Here is an 8,080-nt window from a genome sequence, read left to right as displayed (position 1 = left end):
CAGACCCAGACATGTAGCTCCATGACGGAAATGCAGGAAGGGGATGGGGGACCAGATATTTCCCCGGACGGAATGGTCAGGCCTCCCCAACCCGAGATCCAGGTGCCAAGATGGACCCATACCAAGTTCTAACTGCAGAAGTCAGAAAGTCAGAAATTTCTTCCTACAGATGGAGTGCTTGGAGACGAAGGCAGACTGCTTGGAGCTGGAAAGGGCTAAACTGGGTCAACCAGGTAGCACTTGCAGTACTCCAGGTACCGTTCCCCATTCCAAGAAATTCCCTACCTACAAGGTAGGCAATGATACAGAAGCCTTCTTAGAAAATTTTGAAAGAGCCTGCCTTGAGTACAACATCCCTACAGACCAGTATATGGTGGAGCTGAGGCCACAACTCAGTGGACCCCTAGCAGAGGTGGCAGTTGAAATGCCTAAAGAACACATGAACGAGTCCGAACGTTTTAAACAAAAGGCCAGTTTTAGGATGGGGCTAACCCCCGAGCATGCCCGTCAGTGAGCCCTAAGGTGGAATGGCCTAATAGAGCCCTAAGGTGGAAACCAGACGTGGCATTTCCCCAACACGCCGACCAGATTGTAAAAAATTGGGATGCCTCGATATCGGGAGCAAATGTTAAGTCTCTGGAAGGTCTGTCTCTCCTTGTCCAAATGGAGCAGGTCTTAAAGGGTGTTCCTGAGGAAATAGAAAGGTACATCCTAGGTGGGAAGCCCAAAACTGTAATGGAGGCTGGGCAGATTGGAACCAAATGCATGGAAGTGGCGGAGAAGAAGAAAGCTAGTAGCAGTCAGTGCGGATACCAGAAGGGGCAACCCGAGATGACACCCCACCATCAGCCCCACCTCTCAAGGAGGAGCCCTCCACACAGCCAGTGAGACCCCCAGATGCCCTCTTGTCCCACCACCCTACTCTCCAACCACCCACCTCGCCCCAGTCCACAGTCAGCTGGGTGATGCTTTAAATGTAATGAGCTGGGACATGTGAAGGCCAACTGCCACAAGAGCACCAGCCAACTGCAATTCATCACCCTGGGGTCCCACCGAGAGCCTTCAGGCCCAGATGCCTCACAAATACCCCCAGAGCAAAGGGAAACTGTGAGTGTGGGTGGGAGGAAGATTACTGCGTGGAGAGACACTGGAGCACAGGTGTCAGCTATCCACCAATCCCTGATGGACCCCAAATTCATTGACCCATAGGCTCAAGTGATGGTGCAACCCTTTAAGGCCAACTCTTTTAACTTGCCTACAGCCAGGTTGCCTGTCCAGTACAAGGGCTGGTCAGGAATATGGACTTTTGCAGTCTATGAGATTATCCTGTTCCCATGCTGCTGGGAGAAGACTTAGCCAACCATGTGAGGGGAACAAAAAGGGTGGGGGTGGTCACCCACAGCCAGGCTAAACAGGCCTCCACACCTAACTCCATTCCTGAGCCTCCTACACGGGTCCAGTCTCTGTCCCCAGATACCACAGGCCCGGGGACCCAGCCAGAGGTGGTTGAACCAGACCCCGGACCAGAGTCTATGACAGAGTCTATGACAGATCCAATTCCTGGAACCCAGCTGGAACCAGTCCAAGGATCAGAACTGGTAGAGCAGTCAGCACCAGCACCTGTGCTTACAACCCCACCAAAGTCGGAGGAGCCAACACCAAGGGGCGCTACGGAGCCTGCACCTGCAGCAGCTAAAATGGTGCAAGAGGATGAATCGGATCCTGAAATACCACCTAGTGCACCAGTGGAGAGTGGTTCACAGTCAACGGAGACACCCCCATCACCTGCATCGCTTCCAGTGGGACCAAGCACAAGTCCACAACCCAATGAGGAACTAATGTCTCCAGCATCAAGGGAGCAGTTCCAGGCAGAGCAGCAAGTGGATGAGAGCCTCAAGGGAGCTTGGATGGCAGCACGGAGCGACCCACCACCTCTCAGCTCTTCCAATAGGTCCAGGTTTGTTATAGAAGGAGGAGACCCTTTCTGGTGGGCACAAGGAGGACTGGAATCCTCAGAGACAGTTGGTAGTTCCAACTAAGTATAGGGAAAAGCTCTTGAGCTTAGCCCATGATCACCCTACTGGCCATGCTGGGATGAGCAGGACCAAAGACCGTTTGGGGAAGCCATTCCACTGGGAGGTAATTGGCAAGGACGTTTCCACCCAGGTCTGGTATTGTGAGGTGTGCCAGAGGGTGGGAAAGCCCAAGACTAGGTCAAAGCCTCTCTCCAGCCACTCCCCATAATTGAGGTTCCATTTCAGCATGTAGCTGTGGATATTCTGCGTCCGTCCTCTAAGAAGACACCCAGAGGAAAGGTGTACATACTGATTTTCATGGTTGCAAGGCCAGGGCTGGTGCCTGAACCATCTAGAGATTGAGGATTCTGCTACAACCTTGGCTTAAGAGGCATGTGGCTTTCAGCTCATACAATCAAGGCTCATATACTAAGATTCAAATGTCCAAGGTTCAGTCCTGCCCGCTGACAACTAGGGACTGTCAGCATTACAAGTGGGCTTATCCGAGATATCAGCTGGGAAGTCTTTGAAACTCAGAATGTGCTTTAACATGTCCTCTCCCATAAGTACACCCATAGGTGTTTACCTCTTCCAAGGGCCATGTAGTAAGTGTAGATTATAACACCCAGACACTTTGCCCAGGAATCTAACACACTATTGCTATTTACTTAATCACACAGAAAATATACCAATTGGAACAAAAATTGTAAACCCTATACGCAATTCCCTGCCTCAGTTTCCTCAACACACCAGGCCATTCTATGCACTTGGATCAGGGTCACTTAGGATCATCGAACATCCTTCTGTTGCAATGTTTCACTTATATGCACAAAAACAGAGCCTTCTCCTCAGCTCAGATAAACTGACCTAAGCCAGTTTATCCCCTTCCTTCCTCTTGCCCAAATGTCCTGGGAGCTGCATTTTAGAGGTGGCAAAGTGAAACTTTGATAATCCTAATACAAAATGGCCTCCTCCCGCTCTCATTATTCACATGAAATTTTGTTTGTGGTGTACACCCAAGAATGAATTTGGTCTGGACACACACAGAGGTAATAGGATCAGGTGATAGGGACACAGACCTGTTAAGATTTCAGAGTAGCAGTCGTGTTAGTCTGTATCCGCAAAAAGAACAGGAGTACTTGTGGCACCTTAGAGACTAACAAATTTATTTGAGCATAAGCTTTCGTGAGCTACAGCTCACTTCATCGGATGCATGTGAGCTGTAACCGACGAAAGTTTATGCTCAAATGAATTTGTTAGTGTCTAAGGTGCCACAAGGACTCCTGTTCTTTAGACTTGATAAGAGTGCATGTGAGCACAGACTTAATATTAGGATCAGTGCTTGTAAATGTGTTGTGGGTTGGTGCTGGAAATACAGAAACCTGATATGATTTTGGTGGGGGAAGAGGGTATGTGAATGCACACAAACCTGATTGATGGGGTATGAGCAGGCTAATTACAAACTCTCTTAATTGGTGTGGAGGGATTCCACTGCATGGTGCAGTATCCTCTAGCTGTTTTAACCTCAGCAGTGGCAGTACCTTGAGCTGGAAGGAAATAGGAATTGGTTGACACACAAAGGTAAAAAATAAATTTGCCATTGTATTATTGTTAATAAATTAAATGAAAATATCTTTTCTACACCTAATAATCTCACAAGTCTTATGGTATGTTCATATTTTTTATAAATCTCTCTAGGAAACTGCTCAAGCCTTGGAATACAAGAAATAGTTCTGATGAGGACAGATTAATAAATAGCAACCATGATCATTGTTACCCGATCATTGTAAGCTTAGGGAGGACTAATGACCCAACAGAGTTTGGCAGAAAGCAGCACGTTTATTATACTGATAGCTAAACCCAAAAGAAGGGGCGGGGTCACACTCACGCTTGCATACTCACGCTCCCAGGACAGGCACAGCACTGGAGATGTCAGGATCCTTCAAGGTAAGTGTCCCACAGCGCAGCAATGGATGGTGCAACGAAGGTAAGTCTTCCCAAGGCACAATGGAATGCAACATGGCGAACCACTCGCCAGGCGGTCCAGGCGAAGGGCCTTCACAGGAGGTACAAGCTTGTGAGTGTACTCCTGAGCACATGGCCCCTTTCAATTTTAAAGACCTGCTCCTCATGGCCCGAGACTAGAGATGACTTGGCTGTGTCTGGTTGGTCACACTCCACCTCGGCCAGTGTCCGTGCAGTGTCCATGCATTGGGGGTCTGAGCACTGCCTAACACCTGGTCTACCTGGGACCTCTTCTGATCTTCCAGCTGTTCAAGCAGCCCATTCATTCCACAAGCATTCCAGGCGGGAGTGGGATGGGGAAAGCCACTTCACAGGTATTCAAAGAGGGAGAGGAGGCAATGGGGGCGAAGTGTAACAGAACTTTTGAGCATACAGGTTATACATAGCATACAGATCACTGCTGCTCCTATGACAATCGTAATAGAACACTACATACATAGAAGTCAGAGCACTTTGGAGGTAGGTGGAGGGGTGGGGGAGGAAGTATAATTCTTTGATGACCAAAGTGCTGGTGAGGTGACCAAGGATTCCAGATATGTGTACTTTGTTGCATGGTCTGCCAATTACCTACTGCATAATAGCACCTGATAGGTAGGAGATTGTGAAGATGTGCAAAAATAAATAATAGCAGAAACACAGAAAAATAAATCCATATAACTGAAAATCCATTTCCAGTGGAGGACAGGAAGAGCCTGAAGCTGCTGCCATGGAAATCAGTAGCTACTTGGCCACTGATCCTATAGAAGAAGGATCCAGCCCTATATAAGCAGAGTTATAAAATATCCACTATCTCTGTTCAGCTCTATAACTGACATTAATGTTAATTCATTTACTCCAGGAAAAAGTTTTGTACTGTACCTTAGTTACTCAGGCTTCTTGTGAGTTTCTCAATCAGTACAAAACATCTGGCTATTTCCATGTGAATGATCTCCCAGGCACACAGGCTGTATTGCTTTTCTTTCAGGAAAGCATCTATCCTCTGAAAGTATTGTTTCACTCTCTGACTGGTGAGCTGGAGGTCCTCACTTTCTGTGGTGGTTAAGTCCTTTTCCATCTCTGCTCTCAAACATGCCTCCAGCTGCTGAATTTGCTGGTAAAGTCCACTTTGGAACCTGACTATGGAAGTCCCATCCCAGGCACTTTGGGTGAGGTTTTTGCTAAAGACCGTGAAGATCTCTTGAAGGATCTCTTGGATTTCCACCTTGGAATTCTCCTTCTAGGACACTGGAAGCTGGACAACATCCTGGGTGAAAGCTGCCTTTTCATTTATGCATTCTGAGGGGGTGTCACGACTATGCCACTGTAACAATGCTCATTCTGGCGGGACCCAACTGAGAGTGCCAATTCAGGACAAATAGCTTAAAGCAGGGCAATTACAGCCCAAGGCTGGGCTTTCTGTACACACCAAGGCAAACCAAACCAGCCAAACAGAGAAGACTTTGGTTTTACCCCACTGGCTAACCACAAGTCACACAAGCAATTCCCTTAGACGCTCCAGTTTCCCAGTATCACCACCAGTGCCACTCATTATGGGGACAAATGGTTATGAAAATCAATACCCCAGTAAAAGAAAAAAGTTTCTCTCAATCCCAAAAGGCCAAGCCCCAGACCCAGGTCAATATAGAAATCAGATCTTACCCACAAATCACGCTGTTGCCAATCCTTTAGAATCTAAAATCTAACGGTTTATTCATAAAAGGGAAAGATATAGATGAGAGCTAGAATTGGTTAAATGGAATCAATTACATACAGTAATGGCAAAGTTCTTGGTTCAGGCTTGCAGCAGTGATAGAATAAACTGCAGGTTCAAATCAAGTCTCTGGAGTACATCCACAGCTGGGATGGGTCATCAGTCCTTTGTTCAATGCTTCAGTGTAGCAAAGTTCCTCCAGTGTAGCAAAGAGGTAAGAAGCAAAATTGAAGACAAGATGGAGGAGCTGCAGCAGCTTTTTATATTTTCTTGCCATGTGGTCTTTCTTTCTTTGTTCCAAAGACAAGCTGTCCATCACATGGCCTGGAAAAACCACAGAGTTCTGTCCATAGGCATGTCCCTGCATACCTTGCTGAGTCACAAGGCATCAGTCTTCTCTCAGTGGGTCACTTGTATAGCTGATGGTCCTTAATGGGCCATCAAGCAGGCTAGGCAGAGCTGACACCAACTTGTCTGTGGTGTTTCCCAGAAGCATAGCACAAGTTCAAAATACAGACCGTATAGAGCCAATATTCATAACTTTAACTACAAAATGATACACACATATAGACAACATAATCATAACCAGCAAACCATAACCTTGTCTGAGACACCTTATTTGACCCCCTTTATACAAGATTTGGTGCCACTACGGGACCTTGGTTGCAACCATGTTCTATATGGTCCTAGTTCATGTCAATAATGTGACAGAGCGGAAATTTCCTCTCATTTTCTTCAGAAGCTCTAAGCTCTTTGTTCATTTTGTTCTGCTGGAAGTTACGTATGGTACAGAGCCGAGATGAGATTTCAGTGGACAAGAGCAACATGAGGCAAATGTGCAGCAAACACCTGGTGGTTATGACAATGTCTTCTGCTCCTTTACTTTGTCTGGAACCTTGAGCCTGGAGTTTGTTGAGGGTCCTACGTAGACTGCTGTATCTTTCCTTTGTGTCTCTGAATTTAAGTATTTGGTTGGAGGATGTTTCTATCATCATTTTCTATTTACAAGATTTTTCTTCTTGGACACTTCAGACTTTTTCTTTCTGTTGAATTCACTGTTTTCTAGTTCTTTTACAACGTTTCCTCCTTTTTGTATTTTTGTGAAAGTGACCACAAATGACAATACACAACCCCGTTAACTCATGGTGGATCCACATACATACAGGCTTTTCATGATACATTAATTTAAAGATATAATTTAGTAAGATCATCCACGCTTCAGAAGTGGTAGAGAGAAGATCCAAATCAGTGTTCACCATTTTTGCTGGAGATAGAGAGTACGCTCTGAGAGAATGGAACCTTTTTTTCATTTTTTGTTTACTTCCAGATCTGAATATACATACTGTAGCTGAGGAATAGATGCAGTTAGACAGTGTGAACATCATGTCCTGTTGGTCACTCTGAGTAGCTGACAGTGGTGAAAAATGGAGGGTAAGTCGTAAAATAGGATGAGCAATTAGTTACACATACTAGAGAGGTACCCACATGGATGATTGTGATTTACAGTGTGGCCAGAAGGAGGTTATGAAGAGAAGTCATGCTGTGTATTTTTAACAGGCATGTCCCTAGGTTGTAATAATTCAAAGAATGTTTTAAGAATCAAAATCAGTGTTCGCTATTTTTACTGGTTCCTCCTCCTTTGACTTTTGCTTTCCCCTTGGCATGGGCAGGGAAATTCTTCTGCTTTGTTTAAGCCTCTTTGTTTCCTGTTGTAATGATGCTAATTCTGATGGGACGCAGCTGAGAGTGCCAATTCAGGACAAATTGCTTAAAGCAGGGCAGTTACAGCCAAGGCTGGGGTATCTATGCACACCAAGACAAACCAAATCAGCCAAATGTAGAGGACTTTGGTTTTACCCCACTGGCTAACCACAAGTCACACAAGCAATTCCCTTAGACACTCCAGTTTCCCAGCATCACCACCAGTGCCACTTGTTAAGGGGACAAATGGTTATGAAAACCAATGGCCCAGTAAAAGAAAAAGGGTTCTCTTGATCCCAAAGGACCAAGCCCCAGACCCAGGTCAATATACAAATCAGATCTTACCCACAAATCACACTGTTGCTGTCAAGGTTCCTCCCCCCACTCTGAAATCTAGGGTACAGATGTGGGGACCTGCATGAAAAACCTCCTAAGCTTATCTTTACCAGCTTAGGTCAAAACTTCCCCAAGGTACAAAATATTCCACCCTTTGTCCTTGGATTGGCCGCTACCACCACCAAACAAATACTGGTTACTGGGGAAGAGCTGTTTGGAAACGTCTTTCCCCCAAAAATACTTCCCAAAACCTGGCACCCCACTTCCTGGACAAGGTTTGGTAAAAAGCCTCACCAATTTGCCTAGATGACTA

The 8,080-nt window shown here is 46.0% G+C and overlaps 1 pseudogene; it reads right to left on the bottom strand.

Annotated features, from left to right (window-relative positions):
• Positions 1–4,899: 4,899 nt before the first annotated feature.
• Positions 4,900–6,725, bottom strand: LOC140911950 (interferon beta-like; annotated as a pseudogene).
• Positions 6,726–8,080: the final 1,355 nt, after the last annotated feature.

Source organism: Lepidochelys kempii, chromosome 5 (genome assembly GCF_965140285.1).
Source record: "Lepidochelys kempii isolate rLepKem1 chromosome 5, rLepKem1.hap1, whole genome shotgun sequence".
Taxonomy (NCBI): Eukaryota; Metazoa; Chordata; order Testudines; family Cheloniidae; genus Lepidochelys; species Lepidochelys kempii.
This window is presented reverse-complemented; position numbering and strand designations above follow the sequence as displayed.